Genomic DNA, 27,688 nt, shown 5'->3' with positions numbered 1-27,688 from the left:
CGTCAATTCCTGAAGTGTGTTTATTTTTCATCTCCCTAAATACTCCTTTCAATTCTAAAAGGTTTGTGTCATATAGAATAAAATTATCTGCTATATTAATATCAATTAAATTATCAAGTGGATCATACGGAATGTGAATATTTTCAGTTAATTTTTCTCCTATCATGCAAAAATAGTTATTGAAATTGGAGGATGATAATGGAGTGTCCAATTTTTGCTTTCTACCCTTTTCCCTGAGATCATTAATTATCTGAGTACAATCATCAACCTGGGACTGAATTTATAAACAGAAAACGTTCATGAATGAATAATGTTTTATCAATTTTACCGACTGTTAATCTTTCAGCGTTTTCACAATAGCAATAGAAGGATTTTGATGCATGAACTAGACCGTAAACCTCGATTTTTTTTGAGCTCTTGGAGCTTAAGAATGCCATCTGAAAATTGTGGCGACTCGCACTGTTCCATTGAAGAAATAAGATGGATTATCAATAATGAGCATGCGCAAATCAAAATAAAAAAAAATGTGAACCAGCTACCGATCACCCAATAAATCAACTTCCGTTCGTAGTTTGCAATTAAACGCGAATGAACCGAGACAGCCTTGCCTGACTGGTGGTTGTAAATTTCCGCGGAGTCAATTAAGCATATAATTAAGAAAATCGACAGTATAAATTTCAATATCCTCCTAGTTATTAGAGATTCATTTTGAAACGTTTACGACCGGTAGCCAACTTGATTTCAATGATATTCTTTACGAAAATCATATAATTCACCATGATTCAAGTTCTCCTCACATCATAAGATTGTTCGTATAAGCCGGTCGAAGATTTATTCGATTTTTCTTAGGGTTGGTTGATTCTAAGAGATATACATGATTTCTGCCATGTGGAGTGAACTAACTTTTTCTATAATTGATGAAAAAATATCATTTTTACCGTTCTTTGTTGAGTAAATAGGCGAAGTTATCTATTACTCGCCCCGTCTCGTCAAACTAATCACAATTGACCAGATTCATTACTCACTACCCTGGGACTAATCACAGATGAGCAAATTCATTATTTCATTGTTGACTTTCAATTATTTTCAATTATCATAAAAAATCATAGTATTTTACTCGCGAGAAATGGAGGTTCCAAGCTATAACTTGTATTTAAATCCTATACTGTTCCTACTGAGAAATAATCGAAGTCATCTATGGAGAAGTAGAAATCCAAAACCAATTTGTCCCAAAAGGTATAAACGTAACACCTGGGCTGAAAACTCCAGGGCCAAGAATGAATCGATAGAGGGCAGGTGGCTCTCCAGAAGCAGGGGATAGGTAGAGTCGGGAGCCTTTAAGAAAATGGGGGTCCTAAGCTATAACTTGTACGTGAATCCACACTACTCGTACTGAGAAATCATTGAAGTCATCTATGTAAAAGTAGAAACTTCTCTTTCCGAAAAGGTAGAAATATATTTCACACACAAGCAGGGGATAGGTAGGGTCGCGAGCCTCCAAAAAAATGGGGGTCCTGAGCTATAACTTGTACGTGAATCCGGTACTGCTCATACTGAGAAATTATTGAAGTCTTCTATGGAGAAGAAAAAAGTCAAAACCCCTCTTTCCGAAAAGGTAGAAACATATTTCGTATCGTCAGATCCGAACACAGTATCCTCACAGCGTCTTGGATAAATGTGGAACCTCATAGATTCTGTTTTTTCCACATTGAGAAATAAGTGATCAGCACTATGCAATTATCGAAAAACCACTTGGCATTTTTCTGCCATTGTCATCTGAATATATACAGGCTGATTCACGGTGGATGGCACATTAGACGTTTCTGGTGAACCAGACAACGGATCACTTTGAAAATTTAATGGAGGGCATATTCGGACATTCTCTAGCCAACTAAAATATTTTCGACAATGCGGTGTTGCCGCTTCTATTAGAAAGCAGTAGCAACTTTGATTTTTCAAATGGAACACTCTGTATATAATATTATTTTTGGAATCTCCAACAATTGTCCGACAACTTTTCTTGATATTTCCCTATACCTATCTGTTACCGTTTTCGAAATAAAAATTAATTTCAATTTTTTTCTTCGAAAATCATGACTTCTAAAAATGCCGATATCTTTTAGTTAAGAAGTACTATGATATCGAAATTTGGTTTGGAGTTAGGTGATACTTAAACACTTCCCACACGTCAGCCTAATCTCCGTTACTTCAATACAGGGTGGTAAAAAAATACAGTTTTTTCGTTTGCTTGAAAAAGTTGCTGAAATTTGATTATTTTAAATGGAACACCCTGTATATTATTGAAAATTCGGAAAGCTGCTGAAATTTGCTTTCTTTCTATGTATATCATACCTATACCTAACTAGTCAAGTTTCGGACTTATGAACATTTATTTGTGAAAATGTCCCTTCAGAATGGTATTTCCATTCGGTATTTGGTAAGCAGGCCATGATTACTATTTGACAGTAGCGTTGTGACATTCTCCTAATAATATCGACATTTTCATCACTTCAGAAGTTGCAAATACCTTCAAAACGATGGAACAAAACTATTCAAACGAAGTTCTTATGAATTTGTTTATTATTTTTGGACAGTGTGACAAAATTATCAGCAGAACATGTAGAAAGTTCAATGAAATGTATCCGAATCTACCGCCAATAAACCTCAAGAAATTTATACGAATTCAGAACAATTTCAATATGTTTGGATAAACTTTAAAAAAGCACCAAGAAACTTGAAATTGGAAATATTGATATGAATAATTATAAAAAAGTAAAACAATCATGTGGAATATTTCAAAATATGTTCGAATCGCTGGCCGTTCACTTCCAAGCACTTTAAAATGCGGGTGTTGACTGCTTTCGTGGTGGCAGATCTGATTTCATTGGGATCCAAATCTTCAAATGTTTGGGCAATCCTTTCTAACAATTCATCTCTCGAACGCACGGGTATTTTGTAAACTTTTTCTTTAAACATTCCCCACAAATAAAAATCTAATGGATTAAGATCGGGTGATCTCGCTGGCCAATTTCATGGTCCCAAGCGCCTCATCCACCGATCGTCAAATAGTCTATCCAATTCTGCGCTCACTTCTCTTGTGCAATGTGCAGGAGCTCCGTCTAGTTGGTACCAACAGTTTCGATAATCTTCGAGTGGCAGATTATCCACGAAACTGTCTACAGTATTCTCCAAAATATTCAGGTAGCTTCTGGATGTTAATGACTCCTCGTATATCACGTACCTCAATTTGTTGTCCATCAACATGCAGAAGAAATTAAAACTAAATTTTTCTTGAAATCCGACTTCTTTTGTGACGTGAGGATTTTCACTGGACCAATAATGACGATTTTTTCTATTGAAAATCCCTTCTCTCGAAAATTTCGATTCATCAGTCCAAATAATTTTATTTAAAAAAAGTGGATCTTCATGAATGCGTGTCAACAACATTTCACAAAATTCTACTGTCTGTTGAGGATCTTGAGGCTTCATTGCTTGAATTTTGGTGAATTTATAATCATGTATTTTATGTCTTCGCAAGATTCTTTGAACCGATGAATATTTTATACCCAAATCTTCTTCAGCACTTCTTATCGATGACTCGGGAAATGCGTGAAAATATGCTAAGACATTAATCTGGTTGTCTTCGAAAGTTACGGGTCGAGGCAAGTTTCTTGGTGCTTTTAAAGTTGATCCAAATGCATTGAAATTGTTCTGAATTCGTATAAATTTCTTGAGGTTCATTGGCGGTAGATTCGGATACATTTCACTGAACTTTCTACATGTTCTGCTGATAATTTTGTCACACTGTCCAAAAATAATAAACAAATTCATAAGAACTTCGTTTGAATAGTTTTGTTCCATCGTTTTGAAGGTATTTGCAACTTCTGAAGTGACGAAAATGTCGATATTATTAGGAGAATGTCACAACGCTACTGTCAAATAGTAATCATGGCCTGCTTACCAAATACCGAATGGAAATACCATTCTGAAGGGACATTTTCACAAATAAATGTTCATAAGTCCGAAACTTGACTAGTTAGGTATAGGTATGATATACATAGAAAGAAAGCAAATTTCAGCAGCTTTCCGAATTTTCAATAATATACAGGGTGTTTCATTTAAAATAATCAAATTTCAGCAACTTTTTCAAGCAAACGAAAAAACTGTATTTTTTTACCACCCTGTATTGAAGTAACGGAGATTAGGCTGACGTGTAGGAAGTGTCCAAGTATCACCTAACTCCAAACCAAATTTCGATATCATAGTACTTCTTAACTAAAAAATATCGGCATTTTTAGAAGTCATGATTTTCGAAGAAAAAAATTGAAATTAATTTTTATTTCGAAAACGGTAACAGATAGGTATAGGAAAATATCAAGAAAAGTTGTCGGGCAATTGTTGGAGATTCCAAAAATAATATTATATACAGAGTGTTCCATTTGAAAAATCAAAGTTGCTACTGCTTTCTAATAGAAGCGGCAACACCGCATTGTCGAAAATATTTTAGTTGGCTAGAGAATGTCCGAATATGCCCTCCATTAAATTTTCAAAGTGATCCGTTGTCTGGTTCACCAGAAACGTCTAATGTGCCATCCACCGTGAATCAGCCTGTATAGAGCAAATGATGATGATACTGAGTGACGAATTTGGAGTTGATAAGGCTCTAAACTATTTGAAGATATCGCTGATAATGGGCCCCGACCAGGAATGAATCGTCAGCGGAGATGTGGCTCTCCAAAAGCCGGGAATAAGTAGGGTCGGGAGCCTCCAAGAAAATGGGGGGTCCTGAGCTATAACCTGTACGTAAATCCTGTACTGCCCGTTTTCTCAAACATTATTCATTGTTTACATTCTACTGCTGCTTCATCAGCTGTTTCAGAATAAATTCTTACAAACATTGTATATAAACATTACCGACTCAACAGAATAAATTCTTGCCAATTCATGATAATTCAAAATAGAAGCACTTTTTCTGAATAATTGAACATCTCGATGCAGTTAGAACTGCATTTCCAACATTCATCCCTCGAGAAAACCGCCAGATGTTAGATATTTCTTGCATTTCCAGCATTATTCTGAATTTATTTATGAAAATAAAAACGAAACCTGTAACACGGGCTTCACCTGTTACTCTTTCAGAATAAATATCTTCATCAAACATGATTGCACAAACCGACCGATGTATTGTGAAGAAGTGGACGCGATGAAAAACCAGCTATTTGTCGTTTTCATTAAAGTCACGTAATTTTGTCCAGTGTAACACGGCCAACCTCTACAAATAACATATCGCATTACATGAGATTCGTGGCATATTTTATTTATAACAAATGACAGGTAGAGCGTGAATTATTACTGTAGCTTCGTAATACGCAGAACGAGTCATCGAAAATAACAAGGCTGAACCGGTCCGCAGGGAAAAATTCAGGAGACAATTCAGTTAAAGTTTGAAACATTTTTATTTGTGAATTATGGTGTCCCACAAGCGATTATAATTGCATGTTTAGAGTCTCTCGAATAATTCTGAGGGTTGTGTAAATTGCAGCTGATTGGGAGTCCTCGATACAGTCTTCAGACAACTTATGAAAAAATAGTTGCTGTGTTTATTCCTTTTCCCATTGCGGATTTGAAAATAAAATACATGCTTTTAATTGAGAAAATAATCTGAAAATGTTCTGTAAAACTCAAAAAAACATACCTAAAACTAAAGTAAAATGTTACAAAAAAAACTACGAACCTGACGTAATAGAGGTTCAAATAAACCATCTTGTTGTGCCAAACGATAACCAAATCTGTGATACAGAGATAATAAAAAAAAGCGATTTATTTCCAACAGGAAATGCTATTATTACAGAGTATATATGAAATAAATATTAAGAATAATTGAATATACAGGGCTATTCAAATTCGTTTCTGTACATGGGGATCTCGTAAACGATAAGAGATAGAGTGTCGGTTGACACCCCATCTTTGAATTTTTAAATACGGACCTGTATTTTCAATAAATTGATGGATGTAGCCGTTACTACGTGGTAGGAGATCATAATGAAAAGAGAAATGAAATTTTCATTTCTCTTTTCACCTGTATTTTTTGTTGTAGTTTTTAGATCGCACTGGATCATACTGAGAAATTAAATTCAATTTTATATTTCGGGATTTTTTGGTAATATTCGATAATTGTGTGAATTATTCCCTTTTAAATTACGGACCTGGAAATTGGTTGACTGAGTTGAATAAAACACAATAGCAACTTTCACGTCTCCCTATGTACCGTAGAGTTTTTTTTTCATTTTTAGGTACCTATTCATATTTTTTCCATTGCTCTGAGCGTTTTCTACAATGAACTTCGAATAAGAAAACCTTTTATGATTATCTGAAACACATCTTCAACAAAAATTATTATTATTATATGTGTTTTGATGAGCAGAAAAAAATGGTAATAATAACATCCGAAATGAACACTATAATTATAATGAAAATTGAAATGAAGTAAGTAATTTATATACACAAAAAAATTAATCGTGCAATAAATGTTCGAATTGGAGTCCTTCCATTTCGAGACAAATAATGGGACAATAAGATGGTCTGCAAGATCACCAGATCTTACTATTTTGGACTATTTTCTATGGGGGACATTGAAAAATAGAATTTACGCTGGCAGAGAGATAGAAAATGTGGAAGACTCGAGATAGAGGATTTTGAATGATTTCGCAACAATGCAGCAAATAAGTGTATTAAGGGCAATAAATAATATGAAAAACCGAATTTGAAAATGTCTTGAAATGAAAGGACTCCACTTCGAACATTTATTGCGCCAATAATTTTTTGGGTACCTATATAAATTACTTCATTTAAATTTTCATTACAATTATAGTGTTCATTTTGGATGTTATTATTGCTATCATTTCTTTTTCTGAATATTAAAACACATTTAATATAATTTTGATGTAGATATGTTTCAGATAATTATAAAAAGGTTTCTTATTCGAAGTTCATTGTAGAAAACGCTCAGAGCAATGGAAAAAATATGAATAGGTATCTCAAAATGAAAAAAAAACTCAGTCAACCAATTTTCAGGGCCGTAATTTAAATGGTAATAATTCACAAAATTATAATCGAATATTACCGAAACATCCCAAAATATAAAATTTAATTTAATTTCTCAGTATGAAGCGAACGTCTACGATCCAAAAACTACAGCAAAAATACAGGTCCGTATTTAAAAATTCAAAGATGGGGGTGGCCCAAGTCAAATAACACTCTGTATAAAAGATTCATGGATATATTCTGAGAGCTCACATCAAGTGCCAATAGCAAAATGTGGACAGATTTTCAGGATGTCTGCGAATAAAGAAGATATAGGCAAAAAAATAATTTGGGATTTTTTGATTTTTCTTGTATATCTCCAGAACCAAAACAGCTATATTCGATTTCTTTACATAATTGAATAGGTCTCTAAAATACACAACTTTGCCACAATTTAACCGACACTCTATCTCTTATCGTTTACGAGATCCCCATGTACAGAATCGAATTTGAATAGCCCTGTAGAAATGTATAAAAGTAAATGCCAAAACAAAGTATATATAAAATATTGGTAAACGTAGAATTTCAGGAATGTAGAATGGAGGAATGAAAAATTGAGTATATAACACAAAAAGTTACAAATCATGCAGTGTAGCAGTACTGAAAAAAATATTATTTATATATTATTAAAAGTGATTGTGGATACATGATACCAAGACGTTCAGAATCGAAATGAATATCGCAATGTTCATAGATTTTATTGAAGCTACTGCACAATTGATCTCGGGTAAAAGAACCGTACTCTCAATATTGTTGTTTAGTAATTTATGCAGGAATTTCATACCAAAGATAACTCTCCTATTTTCCAAAGATGTTATATCAAATTGTGTCAACAAAATGTTATGATCGATGCCTCTCGTGGGGTATTGTCCATCAACTTGTATTTCAGGAACTTACTTTGCACGCTCTCAATTGATGTTCTTTGGTAGTCGTAAACTGAATTCCAAAACACAGAGCCATACTCTAACTTAGATCTTGCTAACTTAGATGCCATTTCTGTAAATGAATCCAAGCATCCTATTTGCATCAGCAGTCATATTCCTTATATGTGTTGTAAATGTTAATTTACAAGATCTTTTATCTCATGTACGTGGTTGATTGTAGTATTGTTGATTGAATAATCGTACATTAAGGTTCGCTTTTTTCTTGTAAATGATATTATTTTACGTTTAAATACGTGCAGTTGTAGACGATTATCATTAAACCAAAGTTTGATTACATCTAATTCATGTTGTACACATTGGCAGTCAGTAATGTCGTCTATTTTATAATATAGTTTCAGGTCCTCTGCAAATAGTAGGCTAGGAATATTTAAAGAGGTTGCCAAGTCATTAATAAAAATAAAAAATGAAAGAGGTCCAAGATTAGAACCTTGTGGTACCCCAGATGTAACTACGTACTGAGCCGATTTGAAAGATTCATATTCGACGAAATGTTTTCTGTTAAATAGCTAGATATGATTCAATTAGAGTAAGCAGTTGGTTAAAGTCCCAATTTTGTCAATTTGCTGAGAAGAACGCAATGGTCTATTTGATCAAAGGCTTTTTGAAAGTCTAAATAAACAACATCGACTTGTTTTTGCATGTCCAGGTAGGTATAGAGATATTTATTTAAACATGCAAGATTTGTCATACATGATCTTTGTTGTACGAAACCATGCTGAGAAGGAGAAATAACTTTTTGAATATAGCAGTACATAACATTTTGCACACATATCTTGAAGAGTTTAGAAAAGTTACATAAAATTGAAATTGCCCTGTAGTTTGTGATATCGCTAGAGTCGCCTTTTTTAATATCGGACAAATTCGAGCCGTTTTCCACTGCTCAGGGAAAGCATAAGTTTTTAAAATCAAGTTGAATATGCCTATTAGAGGTATAGAGAGAACGTCGATACAGTCCTTTATCACAAGACTAGGAACATTGTCAACTTCTGCGGTGAGTTTATTTCTTAATTTTTTTGAGGCAGTAATAATATCGATTTTAGAGAAGGCAGAGATGTTTAATGTATCCAAAGCAGAATCATGAGAATTTTCACAAAGCATGTTCTCGTTCGAAACCAAGTATACACTTCTGAAGTACTTGGCGATTCCATTGTGTTCATATCTATGTGTTCATTTGGTGTAAAACTGGCACAAAGTTAGATAATTTTCCCCTTTATTCATCAAGATCTGTAGCTTTCTGAAATTCAAACTAATAGACACATTCTTTCAGATACCCCTAAATAAAGAAAATACTCAGATATAAATCTGGTGGTCTGGAAGGACTTTTGATTATTCTACGTGTATATATCAATCGACCAGGAACCGTATTCAGGAGAAATTGTGTCACTGGTCGAGTGCTATTGCGGACCCCATTCAGAATGCATTGCGATTCGTATTTTCCGATATCTATTTTCCATATCTGTATAAGAAGGAATATCTTCAAGAGGAAGTTTAATCTTTCTCTTGAAGATGATCACTTGGTGATCGAAACACGTGTCGAGGTGTTAAAATAACAGTTTGGTGTTGGAAGTTTAATCTTCCTCTTTTAGTAATGTTCATTACTACACCAAAGGTTCCAAAAAGTGTATCACAAGTAAATAAGTATAAAATAATTTGGCAAAATCCCAAGATCGGGTGATCGAATGGTCGAGTGATTTTATCATATATTCATATTCAAGTAACACATTGTTGTGAGATTTTTGCTAAACAGTTTACAAAACCGCACCATAAAAAAATTTAATGTATAGTAAGTGTTACAAATAAGAGTAATATAAATCATAACACGGCTCTTTATGGTATTGTTGTAAATCTTCCCCTGGAAAAAAAATGCCACCCGCCGCTGGTCTTCGTCAATCGATTGTGACTTGGCCAAGGTCGCGCTCAGCTCGACTTGCGCTTCGCGATCGTTCTACATGTCGCGTCGCACCTATCGGCTTCCAGATACTTCCATTACGATATATAAACACTACCAACACGCAGATCAGGGAAGTCTAGTTGAAAATACGGTACGAAGTGATCTAATGAGGCGATAGACATTTGAGTGTTAGTCTGAAGGTTTAGTTGAAGTGTTTTGTTGTATTGTCAGTGTAGCAGTGAAATAAAGTTGAGTTCATTTGTACAGTGTAGTTAATAGTTGTCAAGCCTACGGGAAAAACGTAACAATATTGACAAGACACCGGAGTTGCCTTATGCGGAATGAGTATCAATTTTTCCACTGAGATTAAGCAGTTCTTCAACTCAATTTCAGTTAAAATATATATTTTTATATTATTATATAATTTATTCATTATATTATCATAACATATTCAAATGTCAATATTTAAAAGAATTTCCACCTCAAATATTTCACCGGTAAACAAATACGTATACCTAGTCTTTTCGTAATGAAAATTTATAATGAACGAAAACATCAACTCTATTATGAAATACTTTAATTGTTTACCTCCGAAGAATATCATGCTGTTGAGAGATAATAGCAGGACTCAAATGTCTTCCATTGTTTTGAACGCAAGCAAAAATGATTTATTATCTCTATAGGATATCTAATAATAAAACTATACATGCTGCAGGTGCAAGGTGTGTCGTTGAAAATGAAGATTTAGTCAAGGAAAACTGAAAGTAACAACCATAAAGTCCGTTAACAAAGGCTATAAATTTTAACGATATGTGACATGATTGGTACTATTGTTTTGTAATAGAAATAGTTGAATAGTTCCTATTTGTTGAAGAAATCAGAAGTGAAGTATTCGAACAGTTAGATGAGGTTACTACAGGTAGTAATTATGAAATAATTATAGGTTTTGAAATGTTTCGCTCTGCGTTGTGATATTATGAATTAAATTCTAAATAGGAATCGGAAATCCTTGTAATACTCGGAATATTTTCAGCATTTTTCTTTGGCACTCCCAATTTAAAAAAAATAATTGTTAATTAATTTTTCACACTTTTTGAGTACCTACCAAATGGTTACGAAAAAACCATCTATGACATCTATATATAATTCAAACTGAGAGTATCAAAGATGAACGAGAGTCCCATACACGAAAACTTTTTGGGTTTCGACGAATTTGTACCAGAGAAGAGCTACAGTTTTGCGAAATACTGCAAAATATTACTGGAACAGTAGATCTCTTGTTTTGACTATTTGAGAGTTGAAATCCTATGTTGACCCAATTCAAATCCAAATCATTTATTTTCCTAAAATGACAAAAAATGTATACAAACATATATACATACATAAAACCCGTGGGTTGGGCTACCTATCGGGCGCGTCCACAGGTGGCGGTTAGGGGAACGGCCAGGGGACTGGAGGCCCTGTCCGGAAAGCCAATGTGGCCTCACGGACGGTGTCGCCGGACTCCTGGTCAGTGGCAGGAATAAGTAGGGTGAGATGAACTAAAACTCCCCAACAGCCTTTGCAAAACATGCCACCGTGGACCAGCCTATCCAAGCTAAGGTGTAAGGAATCGTGCCGGCAGCTGAATGGCCGCAGGATGATATGCGGTTCCTTAGGAGAACTGGGCGAAACCTTATTATTACCTCTGGTAATGCAGGGCTCTGCCAGAGGTGATGTAACGGTCTAAATTTACTTGTAAATATTGTAGATATTGTTCGTTTATTTACTATGGAATCGACAGAATTGTCATTTATTGATGACGAACTTTTCGTCACAGCTAGGGACACATCTGGTTTGTCAGTGTGCCCGACCTACATTTTCAAAGAAGTTGTTACGTTTCAATTTAGCACTAGATCAAACTGCTCTTATGTGACCTTTCAAAAACACTACCTTACCTTTTAAGATCTTTATTCAAAGGATATTAACAATGTAATTAAGTTAAAAGTAGATTTTATTCATTTAACATCATAGTAATGGGAATCTTCCGTTCCATAGAAAACCATACCTGAAATGTACAAGAATAAATGTATGCTCCCTGACTAACTGCTTTGACCAGTACTTACGCATTCTCCTTTTGCCAATCGACGTTGGAGATCCGAAATTCCTCGCTAGGTTGAAATAGTTGTTATTGTTTGTTTCTCAGTTTACTTCGCCTATCATTTTTCAGCCGCTGCCTGCCTTATTCTCTATACCTTTCCGAGAATATTTCTTGCATAGATTGTTATTCATCACTTCCAGAAGGTTTACTGACATATTAGAGCCATATCGCCTGAAAAACAATATTAGTTACCTCTGGGTTTCTGAATACTGTTTGATATTTTCGGTAAATATTCTGCATAATATGAATGCTCTAATATTTGTACTGAAAGGGAAGGTTATGGCGACTTACCTTATATGCTTCTATTCCATCGCATGAATAAGGATTGGTAAATAGTTGAAAATAGGTTGGAACAATATATTTTGTAAATATTCGTAAACAAGGTTAAGAGACAGCTGTTGGTTGACATCTGCCGAACTTTCGTAGTGTCGTTCCGTCGACTTACACCGAACTAGTTCTACAGTTGTTCACGGGTGAGGGATTGATCGGTTACTCAAGTTGTCAAGGGTTGTTTTAGGGTTGCATTGCTTTGAGAAGGAGTTTTGATGGGTCATGGACTTGTTGATGATGTATCAAGTGGCTGTGGAGGAATTGTTAGATTTATGATGTTGTGCACAGCGCCCCCTTGGTGCTTGTAGTGTAGATTGGATGCACTGTGGCAACAACTGGTTAGCTGTCAGATGTGGCATTCTCTTAGTATTTGGAAGTTAGCCTTCGGTGAGCTTGGTTCGGAGTTCAAAGGGTATCATCAGACTGATTGTAGGATATATTTGGTTGTATTTGTGCCATCCTTCACGGGGATTATTTCTACAAGTCAGGATTGTATAGTGGAAGACTGATTGGTCATTTTGGTGTGGATATTTGCAGTCGGAAACTTAAGCTCTTTTGAGGATTTGTGGTGGATACCGAACTCGTGCCAGGTGGAAGGATTTCCGAAATTAGATTCATAAGAAACAGAAGGCCCTCAGTCACTCATCAAGTCCCAGTAGGACTTCCGTGCAGAGCACCGCACACGAAGAAACGTATAGAAAACCCTTGGCCAGGGGTTTTTCTTCCTGTTTTTCTTCCTGCTTTTCTTCCTGCTTTTTTTTGTCTTCGTCAAGGGTTCCTGTTTTCCTTTATTTTCTTTCTGGATCTTATTTGGTGATCCATTACTGGTCCAGCTTGTCGTGCCCTACAGGGTGATCTATCTTGGTGGTGCTACAGGGTGATCCATCTCCGCCGTACTACAGGGTGATCCACCGGTGCTACAGGGTGATCTATCTTGGTGGTGCTACAGGGTGATCCATCTCCGGTGCTACAGGGTGATCCATCTCCGCCATACTACAGGGTAGCCTAACACCATATACCGGGTGGCCCAAAAGGAGCACGCAAGTTATAATTGATTTAATTGAATATTTGTGATATACTGAGATATTTGAATAATTGTTGCCCTTATGTTTATTGATACCTGTTGATATAGTGTTTGTTTATCGTTTATTGATTAAGAGTTTGTTATTGATACCTGATTGACATAGATATTTGTGAAACGGAAATTGAGGTATATTCTTCCTTTCACGATTGCTGATTGACACCGATGCGCCTACGCCTGAGCTCACGCGACGCAAACGAGTTTGTCTTACCATCCGATACTAGTATTTACGATTTCACCTACTCAATTTTCGTGGTAGTTTTACTCGACGTATTGTAGTTTTTTTTGAGCGTCGTTACTACCGTAATTTATGGCTGATTGAATTCGTGGTATATACACCGCGCTCTTGTATTGACATTTGAACATCGCGTAGTAGTGTGAATATTGCATTGTTGTCTTAGAAGCGTTGTTGGTTAATCCATGTAAGTTAGGATTACTGAATAAATCATATTGGGGACCTTTATCTTTTATTTCCAATATTAATTGGTAAGTTATTGATATTGTGAGTTACTTAGGGTATCTGGAGGATTAAATTTACCTGGCGCCCATTAAGATCTATTTGAAATTTGCTAAGTTGTTTAACCCACTCCCGTCTCCACTGTTAAGCTTAGCCGCGGATACCCATCTGTCTTATTTGTTACCGACAGATGATTTAGTCTCCTCTTGTGGTTTGTGAGGTGACATTTTGGCGCCCAACGTGGGGCCGCGTTAAAACAACGTTTCATAGTTTTTTTTATAAATTTGGAAAAATTTTTTGATAAATTTGGAAAAAATTTTTGATCATTTTTTTTAAATATTTTTTTTGTGTCTCATTGGAATTGTTATCATGTCCCGCAAAATGCTAGTGAACCGTTTGAGTCAAGATGAGCTCGTGTATGAGGTTAGAGTTAGAGAAATTGCTACAGGAACTGTTCAAGAGATGCGGCATTCTCTGACGATGGCAATCAAATTAGAGGAGAAGGGCACTTAAGTAAAAGCTTGTTTTTAAAGTTTTTTTTTTTTTATCATTATTTTATTGAACTATAGTATTGATGTTTTTATATATACATGAAAACGTAAATTTGTGATTGTTGAGATGTCCTTGTTTAGTGTAACTGAAATATTGACGTTTTTGGTAATGTATGTAATCTTTGTGCATTCTATTAATACCACTACGGAACATTGATATTGAAAAAAAAAAAAAGGGTATCCCCGTGGACATATGAATTAAGAGATGAAGACGGTAATTATAAGGGGATATGGAATGCGAAAGACCTAAAGTCAGCTAGCGCTGATGAAAATTTACGCTAGTAAATTTTCTTGAGGCAAGGGGGGAATTGTAACGGTCTAAATTTACTTGTAAATATTGTAGATATTGTTCGTTTATTTACTATGGAATCGACAGAATTGTCATTTATTGATGACGAACTTTTCGTCACAGCTAGGGACACATCTGGTTTGTCAGTGTGCCCGACCTACATTTTCAAAGAAGTTGTTACGTTTCAATTTAGCACTAGATCAAACTGCTCTTATGTGACCTTTCAAAAACACTACCTTACCTTTTAAGATCTTTATTCAAAGGATATTAACAATGTAATTAAGTTAAAAGTAGATTTTATTCATTTAACATCATAGTAATGGGAATCTTCCGTTCCATAGAAAACCATACCTGAAATGTACAAGAATAAATGTATGCTCCTGACTAACTGCTTTGACCAGTACTTACGCATTCTCCTTTTGCCAATCGACGTTGGAGATCCGAAATTCCTCGCTAGGTTGAAATAGTTGTTATTGTTTGTTTCTCAGTTTACTTCGCCTATCATTTTTCAGCCGCTGCCTGCCTTATTCTCTATACCTTTCCGAGAATATTTCTTGCATAGATTGTTATTCATCACTTCCAGAAGGTTTACTGACATATTAGAGCCATATCGCCTGAAAAACAATATTAGTTACCTCTGGGTTTCTGAATACTGTTTGATATTTTCGGTAAATATTCTGCATAATATGAATGCTCTAATATTTGTACTGAAAGGGAAGGTTATGGCGACTTACCTTATATGCTTCTATTCCATCGCATGAATAAGGATTGGTAAATAGTTGAAAATAGGTTGGAACAATATATTTTGTAAATATTCGTAAACAAGGTTAAGAGACAGCTGTTGGTTGACATCTGCCGAACTTTCGTAGTGTCGTTCCGTCGACTTACACCGAACTAGTTCTACAGTTGTTCACGGGTGAGGGATTGATCGGTTACTCAAGTTGTCAAGGGTTGTTTTAGGGTTGCATTGCTTTGAGAAGGAGTTTTGATGGGTCATGGACTTGTTGATGATGTATCAAGTGGCTGTGGAGGAATTGTTAGATTTATGATGTTGTGCACAGCGCCCCCTTGGTGCTTGTAGTGTAGATTGGATGCACTGTGGCAACAACTGGTTAGCTGTCAGATGTGGCATTCTCTTAGTATTTGGAAGTTAGCCTTCGGTGAGCTTGGTTCGGAGTTCAAAGGGTATCATCAGACTGATTGTAGGATATATTTGGTTGTATTTGTGCCATCCTTCACGGGGATTATTTCTACAAGTCAGGATTGTATAGTGGAAGACTGATTGGTCATTTTGGTGTGGATATTTGCAGTCGGAAACTTAAGCTCTTTTGAGGATTTGTGGTGGATACCGAACTCGTGCCAGGTGGAAGGATTTCCGAAATTAGATTCATAAGAAACAGAAGGCCCTCAGTCACTCATCAAGTCCCAGTAGGACTTCCGTGCAGAGCACCGCACACGAAGAAACGTATAGAAAACCCCTTGGCCAGGGGTTTTTCTTCCTGTTTTTCTTCCTGCTTTTCTTCCTGCTTTTTTTTGTCTTCGTCAAGGGTTCCTGTTTTCCTTTATTTTCTTTCTGGATCTTATTTGGTGATCCATTACTGGTCCAGCTTGTCGTGCCCTACAGGGTGATCTATCTTGGTGGTGCTACAGGGTGATCCATCTCCGCCGTACTACAGGGTGATCCACCGGTGCTACAGGGTGATCTATCTTGGTGGTGCTACAGGGTGATCCATCTCCGGTGCTACAGGGTGATCCATCTCCGCCATACTACAGGGTAGCCTAACACCATATACCGGGTGGCCCAAAAGGAGCACGCAAGTTATAATTGATTTAATTGAATATTTGTGATATACTGAGATATTTGAATAATTGTTGCCCTTATGTTTATTGATACCTGTTGATATAGTGTTTGTTTATCGTTTATTGATTAAGAGTTTGTTATTGATACCTGATTGACATAGATATTTGTGAAACGGAAATTGAGGTATATTCTTCCTTTCACGATTGCTGATTGACACCGATGCGCCTACGCCTGAGCTCACGCGACGCAAACGAGTTTGTCTTACCATCCGATACTAGTATTTACGATTTCACCTACTCAATTTTCGTGGTAGTTTTACTCGACGTATTGTAGTTTTTTTTGAGCGTCGTTACTACCGTAATTTATGGCTGATTGAATTCGTGGTATATACACCGCGCTCTTGTATTGACATTTGAACATCGCGTAGTAGTGTGAATATTGCATTGTTGTCTTAGAAGCGTTGTTGGTTAATCCATGTAAGTTAGGATTACTGAATAAATCATATTGGGGACCTTTATCTTTTATTTCCAATATTAATTGGTAAGTTATTGATATTGTGAGTTACTTAGGGTATCTGGAGGATTAAATTTACCTGGCGCCCATTAAGATCTATTTGAAATTTGCTAAGTTGTTTAACCCACTCCCGTCTCCACTGTTAAGCTTAGCCGCGGATACCCATCTGTCTTATTTGTTACCGACAGATGATTTAGTCTCCTCTTGTGGTTTGTGAGGTGACAGTGACCAACTCTTTCCTTGCTACTCGTGGAAGCACACATGAATGAAACAAACACAAAAACAGAAACAATAAAAACAAAAACCAATCGCGAGGTTGGACAGAAATGCTCACCTCAATCTGAGGCGGTGGCTGGGGTTGAATAGAAATGTTCACCCCAATCTACCGCTTGGAATGGGGCTGGACATAGCAGATCACCTCGTGATGTAATACAAAGGCCGTCCGATACTGTTAGAGTTTGTCACGTTCATACAGACTGACAGACAGACAAACGCCGGGGGGACTTCGTTTTATAATATGTAGTGATATTGTAACAGCAAAATTGCCACTGAAAGTAACAAATAATAATATTTTTTCTGTGACGGGAAAGAAGTTTGACATATTATATCTGATGACAGGTAAGAAAATGTCACGTTTCGTTTTCAAGAAAACATCATCAACTTTATTTTTTTATATGACCCGAAACAAAAGTACACCCTGTATCTGATTTCATTTTTTATTACGAATTCAACGATGTATCACATGTCATTGTTTTCTTTTTAGTTTAAGGGAAAATTGCATTTTTTCTATTTTTAAAATGTATTTTTAAGTAGGTTAATAATGATTTTTTAAAATAATGAAAACAACAAAGAAATTAACGCATTTTTTATTTAATTCAAAGGAGGTGTTCAAACAGGTTTCCGTTATTTTCCAAACATAAGTATGATCTTCTAACTGTAGAACTTAAAACATCACGTAACATATCTGGTGTAATACTGTTAAATGCGACAGTTACACATTCTCGTAACTGCTGTTCAGTTTCAAAAGAATGTTGGTAAACCCGGTTTTTAACAAAACCCCATATGAAGAGGTCCAGAGGAGTTAAATCAGGGGATCGCGCTGGCCAAGACACTTCACTAAAGGTTCCAATCCACCTTCCAGGAAATCGCTGCGAAAGATATTCTCGAACTTGTCTAGAATTATGTGCAGGAGCACCGTCTTATTGAAACCAACAGTTATTGACCTGTACCAGAGGTAAATTATCTAAACAGTCTTCTACATAGTTTTGCAATAAATGATGGTATCGTTCGGCGGTCAAAGGATTATAGTAAAAAAACGGACCTAGTATTTTAGTTCCTAAAATTGCACACCACATATTGAACCCAAAACGTTCTTGATGTCTTGATATTTTCTTAACACGCGGATTTTGCTGAGCCCAGTAATGCGTATTGCGGCGGTTGAAGATACCATAATTAGTGACCATACTTTCGTCGGACCATATTATTTTTGAAGGGAAATTATAATCTTCTTCACACGCGCGTGTATACCATTCGCAAAAATTTCGGCGCCGTTCGAAATCCCCTGGTTTAAGTCCTTGGCAAATCCTAAATTTATAGGGGTGATTTACGCAAAATAAATTGAGCTGTGGATTTGGCTACTCCTACATTATTTTCGATTTGCCTAGTTGATATTTCAGGGTTCTCAACAACTGCTTGTAAAACATTATTTTGGGCTTCTTCTGAAGATTCCTTTTTTCGAGATAAAACAGGATTTTTAAATGAACCATATTCTTTTTAATTTTGAGCCAGCTCTAAGAAAAAGGACTTACATGGCTGCTTTCTTTCTGGATATGTATTAAGATACATTGCTGCTGTATTTACAGTATTTTTGTGGCACAAAATGTAGCACGTTAGCATGTCAAACTTTTCTTCATGGCTATAATGTTCACCCGGCATATTCGACGATAATAACACAATATTATCTATTCAACAATAAATAATAATAACGACAACAGTAACAATAACTCTAAAAACAACAACTCGACAAACAGGCTAACAACAACGACAATTACTATTTTATCGTGTAATTAAATAATATTTGACAGGCTCGGTGACAGGTATTTATGTCAAAGCATTTGTTTGCGACGCCTACTTAAAGATTTTTTTAAAAATAGAAAAAATGTAATTTTCCTTTAAACTAAAAAGAAAACAATGACATGTGATACATCGTTGAATTTGTAATAAAAAATGGAATCAGATACAGGGTGTACTTTTGTTTCGGGTCATATAAAAAAATAAAGTTGATGATGTTTTCTTGAAAACGAAACGTCGGATATAAAGTCTAAAAATACCATCGTGTAGTACCTTAAAAGTGCCAATGAAAAAGTGTTATTCGTTTTTTGATATCTTTTCAAATAAAGTCAGAAAAAAAATAAAATTGATATTGTCAAATTCTCGTTTTTCCCAAATATCTCAGCAGGCCATGAACATTCTTCAAGTTTCTAAACGGCATGTAAATAAGCTTTAAAGAACACAACTTTTTCCTAATTTAACCTAAGCTGTATCTCCAACAGGTACTGAGATTCCTATGCTTAGGATCCTTATCTTGGACACACTGTATATACATGGCATGTACCTTCTGGATGTGAAATGGGTGGAGCAGTTGTTCACTAATTATTCTATGAATAGTGGACTTGGATGTATGGAACTGTTCTGATAGATTTCTGATGCTCATTGAAGGATCATCAGCGACGGCTTCCAAAATATTGTCCTCCAATACAACGGTACGTACAGTCCTAGGAGCGCCCTCACCACCTCGTTTTGGCAAAACTGTACCTACAATAATATCGAAATAAAACAACAAATTAATTATCATTTATTACATACCTGTCTCCCTCAAGCTGCGATCGACACGCTCGAATGTTTCTCTTGACGGTACCGTTCGATTGGGAAAATGCTCGGAATACAAACGACGAGCTTCTGCAGCATTACAAAATGCTCGTCCATAAAATACATGCATATCTGCATATTCATTGAATGTAAACTGTTCGGCCATATCAAAAAAATTCAAAATATCCTATAGAATATTGACAATACAATGATAGTCATATGACAACGCACCACTCAACAAAACAAAATCGCATTCCAGTTTCTCATTTTTTATCAAAACTTTCTAAAAGGTTTTTTTGTCAACATCTGTGAAAGAAATAGAACATAATTATTCCCTGGATATTTTTCACCTGATCATGTGCAGCCGTTTTTGTAGTTCATTCGTTTGCTTTTTATTAGTATAGTAAATATTTTTTCCAATGTGCGTTTTTTCAGCTAAATTTAGATTCGTGTTAAAGAATTTCTCCCATAAAATTATAATTATCAGTGAAACTCCTCAACAGTTTAGCTGTGAAGAAGAATTTGAAACATTCGAATGTTGAGTTTCATGAGATTCAGAAAACTGATCAACACGAAACGTGATTATTCCACACGTATTATGTACATACAAAATATGGAATGAATTCGATATTTCATAGTAGAGTAGCTTGTTAGTTTAAAAACACCACGAATCTACAGAACTTGATATTTCTTTTGAAAAAATATCTGCTATCACAATTGTGACTTAAACTTCCATATAGGTACTGTACTTTTTGTTTACGACTTCATTTTAGCATACTTTGTATTATTCCTGTTATAAATGTTGTTGAATTAACGTTATCATTATTATTTCTGCTTTGATAATTATTCATTTCAAATAATGGTGGACGAGCGGGTTTGATGTCGTCGAGTAGAACTACATTTTTATCAAGACTCGTTGCTCCGATCGACTTTCCACACGAGTACTTTTATTCATAAAATTGTCCAAGTAACCTTATTTTGTTGAAAAATATTGAAAAATATCTGTCATTTCAAAGTTTTGGGGTGTGGACCATCGGGGGTAGTCCGTTCCTGACTTTGTAGCAAAACAACTGACTCCTGCATGAAAGCTCATCGACGAAATTCATTTGTTTAGTCAATTACCAAAACTTGGATGATTTTGAATATTCACTTGAAAAGTTATCAAAGAAAAACATTTTTCATTTTGTAACTTCGAGGGCCCGTAACTTGGTTACGAAGACTTTTAGGAAAAAAAGTTATATGAAGTACTGGTGATATTTTGACCCCATCTATACATTCCCGAGAGGAAAAGAGGAAGTCCAGGGACACCCTGTATATATATATATATATATATATATATATATATATATATATATATATATATATATATATATATATATATATATAAAATAAATAGATAAGTACTCTTTGATCATTCCCATATTGATTTCAATTTAAGAGCCACCGGTATAGAGCTGTTTCAGCCTATTGGGCATCGTCAGTACCGGGCAGGCGGTCCTCGATTGAAGACAAAATGAGAAAAAACCAAGAAAGTACTTGATAAAAATAGCTGCGTAAACGCAAACGAAACATAAGTGGAACCACCTATTGGTGTGACACCCAAGTCAACTTGCCAAGTTTTTATGTCAGTGTTGGTGGTTTGACCAATCAACCGACAACTGCGGTAGCAGAAATTTGGGAAGCTAACCTGAAATGCCATCGGAAAACGAATCCACATGTTTCTAGAAATGATATGAAATCTAGAAAGGTTAATGCAGTCAAGCTGCTGGAAAATAATTCCATGAAAATCAAAAAATAAATAGATAAGTACTCTTTGATCATTCCCATATTGATTTCAATTTAAGAGCCACCGGTATACAGCTGTTTCAGCCTATTGGGCATCGTCAGTCTTCAATCGAGGACCGCCTGCCCGGTACTGACGATGCCCAATAGGCTGAAACAGCTGTATACCGGTGGCTCTTAAATTGAAATCAATATGGGAATGATCAAAGAGTACTTATCTATTTATTTTTTGATTTTCATGGAATTATTTTCCAGCAGCTTGACTGCATTAACCTTTCTAGATTTCATATCATTTCTAGAAACATGTGGATTCGTTTTCCGATGGCATTTCAGGTTAGCTTCCCAAATTTCTGCTACCGCAGTTGTCGGTTGATTGGTCAAACCACCAACACTGACATAAAAACTTGGCAAGTTGACTTGGGTGTCACACCAATAGGTGGTTCCACTTATGTTTCGTTTGCGTTTACGCAGCTATTTTTATCAAGTACTTTCTTGGTTTTTTCTCATTTTGTCTTCAATCGAGGACCGCCTGCCCGGTACTGACGATGCCCAATAGGCTGAAACAGCTGTATACCGGTGGCTCTTAAATTGAAATCAATATGGGAATGATCAAAGAGTACTTATCTATTTATTTTTTGATTTTCATGGAATTATTTTCCAGCAGCATGACTGCATTAACCTTTCTATATATATATATATATATATATATATATATATATATATATATATATATATATATATATATATATATATATATATATATTCTTTTGGGTGTATCCGTTTTCGTTCGCTATTTGGTATATGATTTTCCGTTCTTTGTTTCGGGTTTCATTGCTGAGTGGTATCCTTATCATTCTATATATGAACTATATATAAACTAGAAAACAGAATCAAACAAAAAATACAGAACAAGTATCAAAATACCCCAACAGACAAAACAACACAACGATGGACAGCATTTACGTACGTAGGACACCAAACCAAAAAACTAACAAACATCTTCAAACCACTGAACATCAACATCACATACAAGCCGAACACGAAGATAACACAAAAAATAAACAACTATGAAAAAGAAGAAGACAAAGACCAAAACGGGATATACAGTATACAATGCTCGGACTGCAACAAATTCTATATCGGCCAAACCAAGAAAAAACTGATCCAAAGGTACAATGAACAGAAAAAGGCATACATAAATCCAACAGTATATAAATCAAACCTTGCAACACACGCCATACAAAACAAATATAATTTCCCCCCACCAGAGAACATAAAACTAATAAAACAAATCAACAAGGGAAACCGCATGGACATTTGGGAAAACTTGAACATCCATAAATTCAACCGTCATAAATCACTTATCGAGGAACAATTACAAATCAAAACACAACAAGATCTCACATTCAATATATTAAACAAAACCATACACATTCCTAGAGAAGATCTAACACGAAGAAGAGTACCTGATGCAGAACAAATACAGGCAAATTTACCTAAAGTACCTGAAATACCTGAGTTAAGACGCTCTGACCGTATAAAGAGACAGACAACAGGATGACCAGTTCAGTTTGAGGAGTGCCAGATGATGACAGTACTACCAACTGTCGAAAGCGCTCCCAGATAATTTATAGAAGATATAAAGCTTCAAATCCTTTTTGTAGAATTCAATATTGAAATGTTTGTTTGAAGGTGATTGACAATGTTTCGTGATGAATTTCACTAGTTCGGACTTCCATTGTCTATTATATAAAATGATTTGAAATCCCTGAAACAAGTAAAAAAGAATAATTAAAAAGAATAGTTGAAAATAACAATTATATTAAGCAACAATAAACCTGAAATGAAATGATAGTGAAATAACCTACAAGTAAAAAATATAATAATTGAATAAATAAAAATTAAAGGAATGCAAAAAGAAAATAATAAAATAAAAAATAAAAAAGTGTAGAGATTCCAAGTCACGTTAGTTCACGATGTTTCGATTGTTGGTATCTACAATCGTCTTCTGGTGATGACTGGACTGATTCCTCCGAGAGATGACTATTTTATAGGTCGTTTCTTTTTGCATTCCTTTAATTTTTATTTATTCAATTATTATATTTTTTACTTGTAGGTTATTTCACTATCATTTCATTTCAGGTTTATTGTTGCTTAATATAATTGTTATTTTCAACTATTCTTTTTAATTATTCTTTTTTACTTGTTTCAGGGATTTCAAATCATTTTATATAATAGACAATGGAAGTCCGAACTAGTGAAATTTAATATTGAAATACTCAAAATAAAGGAAAATTAGTTGCATCAATCAAAATATATATATATATATATATATATATATTTATATATATATATATATATATATATATATATATATATATATATATAAATATGAAAGTTATTGAGTGTCTTGATATAGAAACAGAAGTTAATATCGGACATAGCACTCATGTGGCAAACCATAGACACGTGTTTCGGGCTTTTGACCCATCATCAATATGGTGCAGCCAAGTGTAAGGATGGGCAACACTTGGTTACCAAAAGACAAAAATACAAATGCACGGAGCCACCAACAGGAGCCAACCACACATTTGTGGTTTCAGTTGATAGATCTTGTGTTTACAAGAAAACTATCAAAATCACCACGGAGGCAGCTATAGCTACCTGTGTGACATCCGGGTCCAGGAAATTATACAAATATGAAAGTTATTGAGTGTCTTGATATAGAAACAGAAGTTAATATCGGACATAGCACTCATGAAAGTGGCAAACCATAGACACGTGTTTCGGGCTTTTGGCCCATCATCAGTATGGTGCAGCCAAGTGTAAAAAAGCCCGAAACACGTGTCTATGGTTTGCCACTTTCATGAGTGCTATGTCCGATATTAACTTCTGTTTCTATATCAAGACACTCAATAACTTTCATATTTGTATAATTTCCTGGACCCGGATGTCACGCAGGTAGCTATAGCTGCCTACGTGGTGATTTTGATAGTTTTCTTGTGAACACGAGATCTATCAACTGAAACCACAAATGTGCGGTTGGCTCCTGTTGGTGGCTCCGTGCATTTGTATTTCTATCTTTTGGTAACCAATATATATATATATATATATATAATATATATATATATATGAACAGAAGTAAAAATAGAAATTAAATTTTTCAATATTAAATCGTCGTTTTTTCCGTCACAGAAAAAAATGTGTATTATAAACGGGGAAAAATTAGATTTCAGCTCTCGGTTTTTTGTCACACAACCTCGAGCTAAAATATAATACTTTTTTCCCTTGTAAAATAAATAACTATTGATTGAGGGTTGGGTTGATATAAAATTTCTGGTTAAGACAACGAATTGCTTGGTATCAGTCGATAATTAGGGTAATAATAATAATAAAGCTTTCATCAGAAATGCTGGACTTGAATAGATCCGGTTTGACGAACTGATTCATTAGTGGGTTAGTTCATCAAACCCGATAAGACCCACTTTAATAATTCAATTTCAATAATAAATAAACAGATCACTGGAAATCTCACATTGAAAAACATCTTGTATCAAAAAAACTGCTGAACAAAATGATAAGGTGAACGCAGTCATACGCTTAATGAAACTAATTTAAATGGGAAGCGCATAACTGGTCGCATCTTCTTGATCGTCCACCTGGAACTCGATTTCATATCTGCACAAAGCCAGCTTCATATAAATAATTATTTATTATGGGCTTCATTCGGATGACCATCGCTCTGCGATGTGCTGGTTCGCACGGTCGGATTACTGGTTCAATAATGCTCGGTTCGAGTAATGACTGTACTGGAAAGAATGCAATTCAATTTACTCCTGATTGAATTCATTTTCAGAAAAAATCGTTCGAAATAATAATGTCATACAGAATGTCGGGCTGCAGTACGTCTAGTAATGAAGAGAACATGTACTTTTAACGAAGTTTATCTTTGAAAAGATTACTTTAGAGCAAATATAAAACAGGCAACAGATGCTACATTGCTACAGCTTTGTCTCATCAATCCATCTAGAGTTCCTTAGAATTAATAGGTGTGTTAATTTATCAACTGAGTTATACCAACTATTTTATACTGTGTATCTCAAGCACGAAGTTCGGCCATACTAAAACGGCTAGTGTTGCTAGGTCACTTTCATGCTCAGCAGTAAATTTTGTGACAGGAAAACAACAGATTGATACAAAAAACAGTAAAAAATATATTTAATATACTGCATACATTGTAATGTCTACTATTAACGGTTATACAGTGCATTTCTTTAATGCCCCCCTATGAAACTTTCAAGATGGCGACTGGGCGCCATCTGGGAAAAAAATTAAATTGAAAGGGGGGTCTTGTGAAACATTATTCTGAAGATCCTGACGAATACTTCACAACCCTAGAGACCGAAAGGATTTTCAATGAAAGTTTTCCGAATCGTCCTATCTGTAGAAAATATTTGAGGGAACTTGTATCCAAATTCACAGCTACCAGTAGTGTACATAACAAAAAGCTCCCAGGTCATCCGTCCATTCCGAAAGAACAGCAAGTGCAAATAATTGGTGAGATGGTAGTAAATCCTGAACAGTCTACTTATTCCGTCGCGAATGTTTGTGAGCTGTCTGCTTATACTGTGTGGAGACTTTTGAAGAGGAATAGGTATCATCCATACAAAATTAAAATAGTACACCAATTAACTGAAGATGACCCTGATCGAAGAACAGAATTCTGTTTACAGACAAAATATCCAGAAAAATTAACGTTTGGGCAGAAATATTGGGAAACCATATTGTAGGACCTCTATTTATTGATCACAGTTTAACAGGGGAACTGTATTTAAATATGCTGGAAACTACTGTCACTCTCATCACTGAAATCGTCGAAGCGAATCCTAATGAATTTGATATGGATATTGTATTCCAACAAGATGGAGCGCCACCACATTACTCTAGACAAGTAAGAAACTATTTGGATACTACTTTTCCCGGTCGTTAGATTGGGCGTCGAGATCCCACAGAATGCCCAGCCCGCTCTCCAGATTTGACACCTTTGGACTTTTTTTTATGGAGCTATTTGAAGCAAAAGGTGTACGAAACTGAACCTGCTTCAATATTGGATATAAAACAGAGAATAGTTCATAGTATAAATATTAATGAAGACTGGACCAACTTAAATAATAATATATACATGCCATTCGATAAATTTGAAGTACTCACAATGCCTCACTTACGAAAAATAATCCGCGGCATGAACAATAAATTTTCTATTCATGAAATATTGAACTGTAGGATGCTAAAGGAGATATTTGAAACTATAGGACATGCTATTCTAAATTTTGTTAATACATCGTTAACTACTGGTGAAATTCCACAAAGTTTGAAAATTAGCACTATTATACCAATTCAAAAAGTTCCTAATACCAATAAAGCTGATGAATTTCGCCCAATCAATACATTACCACCTATCGAAAAATTACTCGAAGTGGCTGTATACGATCAGTTATTACATCATGTTGAGTCAAATTGTATTTTAATGAATAATCAGTCAGGATTTCCAAAACAGTTTTCATGCGAGTCCGCGTTACAATTAACTTTATGCCATATAAAAACTCAATTGGATAATAAGAAATATGTAATTACTGTGTTCCTTGATCTGAAGAGAGCATTCGAAACCATTGATCGTAAAATATTGTTGCATAAACTCAAGCAATATGGGATAAGGGGCAAGGTATTCCAATGGCTAAATAACTACCTCCAGCAACGTAGCCAAAGGGTACGTTTCAAGTCTGAAGTTTCGTCTGAGTTAGATAATGATGTTGGCATTCCACAGGGAAGTGTTTTGAGCCCATTATTGTTTCTATTATACATTAATGATATTAACCTCTTTGTGGAATGCGAATTCAGTAACCTCTTTGCTGATGATACCTTAATTGCTTGTAGTGACGTCTGCCTAGATACGGCTAT

General features: G+C 35.2%; 1 protein-coding gene and 2 long non-coding RNA genes across 6 annotated transcripts in view; all 3 read right to left on the bottom strand.

Moving 5' to 3' along the window:
• Window positions 1–27,688, bottom strand: part of LOC111504143 (breast cancer anti-estrogen resistance protein 3 homolog) — a 141,772-nt gene that overhangs the window by 53,599 nt on the left and 60,485 nt on the right. The window lies entirely within an intron of this gene.
• LOC141480700 (uncharacterized) lies at window positions 11,852–13,098 on the bottom strand. The gene is made up of 2 exons (XR_012464503.1): window positions 12,350–13,098; window positions 11,852–12,229 (listed from the first exon to the last, which is right to left on the bottom strand). It is a non-coding gene; the product is annotated as an uncharacterized lncRNA (long non-coding RNA).
• LOC141480701 (uncharacterized) lies at window positions 13,164–17,735 on the bottom strand. Its single transcript, XR_012464504.1, has 2 exons — window positions 15,175–17,735; window positions 13,164–15,117 (listed from the first exon to the last, which is right to left on the bottom strand). It is a non-coding gene; the product is annotated as an uncharacterized lncRNA (long non-coding RNA).

Source organism: Leptinotarsa decemlineata, unplaced genomic scaffold (assembly GCF_025532065.1).
Source record: "Leptinotarsa decemlineata unplaced genomic scaffold, Ldec_3_MD MMD2_tig00000008_RagTag_RagTag, whole genome shotgun sequence".
In the NCBI taxonomy this organism is placed as follows: Eukaryota; Metazoa; Arthropoda; class Insecta; order Coleoptera; family Chrysomelidae; genus Leptinotarsa; species Leptinotarsa decemlineata.
This window is presented reverse-complemented; position numbering and strand designations above follow the sequence as displayed.